The sequence below is a fragment of the Austrofundulus limnaeus genome, unplaced genomic scaffold (assembly GCF_001266775.1).
Source record: "Austrofundulus limnaeus strain Quisiro unplaced genomic scaffold, Austrofundulus_limnaeus-1.0 Scaffold9, whole genome shotgun sequence".
NCBI classification, from domain to species: Eukaryota; Metazoa; Chordata; class Actinopteri; order Cyprinodontiformes; family Rivulidae; genus Austrofundulus; species Austrofundulus limnaeus.
Window position 1 is genome coordinate 2597931 of NW_013952411.1, and position 2033 is coordinate 2599963.

Sequence of the window (2033 nt, forward strand, 5' to 3'; positions counted from 1 at the left end):
CACACACACACACACACACACACACACACACACACACACACACACTGCACCTGAGACAGTTTAGTAAGTTTCACACTCCTCCCCTCCTTCAACCACTCAGAACAAAGGTTATTTGAAGACTGCTGGTCTTCACTGCTGATCAGTCAAGTATTTGTGATGCTGAGACTCATCTGATGCTTTCATTTTAACACAGCAGCAAACTAGTAAGCACCAAAAGTTGTAAAAAAAGCTACATTTATCTGACCCTCAGTAGCACTTCACTGAAAAAAACAACAGTTTTTTAACCCATAAAAACCCACTASTGTACTTGAGACCTGTCTTGGTCTTAAGACAGGTCTTAAGATCACTTTTTGGTGGTCTTGGTTAGGCCTGTCACAATAACAACTTTTACTGGGCAATAAATTGTCTCAGTTATTATTGCAATAACTAATATAATGATATAACCCCCCTGTATACAAAAGTTTACATTAAAATTTACATAGTGTAAAAAGAACAAAAACAACTGTTGGCAATCCCAAGGTGTTGCCAGCTGTATGAAGGTGTCACAAAACTGAAGACACTCCTCTGGCTAAAGGCCTGTTCACAGGCTCTCATGCTACAGAGGCTAGAGACCATGCACCTGGCAAATACCTGATGCCAGAGTTCATTTCTCTCTATGCTAAAAATTAAAAAAAGAGGGAGACATGAAGAAAACAACAAAAAAAAAATCAAGCAAATGAAATTTATTGTCTTCATTTTAATTTATTTTTCTCGATTTAATTTATCATACAATTGATTGATTTATTGTTTATTGTGACAGGCCTAGTCTTGGTCTTGTCTTGGACTCAGTCTAGGACATTGAGGACTCTGTAATTTATTGCAAGATCACAACTGTGGAAATATCCCTAAATTGCCAGGATATTGTTCAATTAATTTGTTAACATCCTTGCTTTCATTGGTTTTAAAACGTTCTGAATCAAATCCAAGTGTGACTCATTAATTACGTATTTTTGTTACGGCTGTCAACCACCCCGCCTTTCACTCGCTCGCGGTACTCCAGGAAAGTGAGCAGTGGTTGTCTGGAGGCGGGAGAAGATGTCTRCAAAATCTTCAGTAATACAGTTCAGCTACATAACTTATAAATACAGTATTTGTAAAACAACATCCAGGAAAATAAATACAGACACTTGTAAATTCTGGAGTGCTTTGCTTTCAGAGACAGTGGGAACTACTGTAGGCCAAACTTTTATTGTTACTTAGAAAGGAAACAAAAGAAAACTGTAAGTGATGTTAGCAAAGCGAGCTAGATAATATAAAAATCTGCCTCTGTACCAAAATACGCTGCCCGCCCTCACACAAATAAATGTAGTCAATATTAGCTGTATATTAAGTTATCTGTCTACAGTACTGTGTTTTTTAGGGAACTACTTTTGTTTTGTTTTTCTGGTCTTGGTCTCGACTTGGTCCAACCCCTGAAGTTTGGTCTTGTCTGTCTTGAAACACTCTGGTCTTGGTCTGGGGTTAGGTGGTCTTGACTACAACACTAGGTCTTTGGATTTTACCATGAAATGGGTCTGGGTTAATGGAGGACGACGTTATATATTTTYATAAACAAAGAACTGTGTCTTAAGTCTTAATTCAGTCAGATTACAAGTCAGCATTTACCTAATTTCTCATATTCATGTGTCTCCAGCTTGTTACCAACCTCTGCTCTGTGAGAAATAAGYTTTCCTCTTACAGACATGAGACACATGTGAAGTGGTGACTCTTTGGRCTGAACATGACCTTGTCTGGTTGGTTGTGTTAGACCTGTGCCCAGGGTGAACCACACCTCTCTATCAGTGGAGAGTTACATTCGCAGAATTAGTTGTTTGTCTATCCAACCCATTCTCACTCCCAACTCGTCACATATSAATGCTTTTCCAAGGTTCCCTCTGCGTCCAGTTTTGACGCGTCTGGTACCCCCCTCGCATCAGTTATTGATGACATGGGGCAGAATCCGTTGTCATTAGGGCTGCACGATATTAGAAAAACCTGCGATGTGCGATATTGGT

General features: G+C 39.2%; 1 protein-coding gene across 1 annotated transcript in view; it reads right to left on the reverse strand.

The window, feature by feature from the left end:
- Window positions 1-2033, reverse strand: part of tpcn2 (two pore segment channel 2) — a gene marked incomplete in the record, with an annotated part of 25001 nt that overhangs the window by 19138 nt on the left and 3830 nt on the right.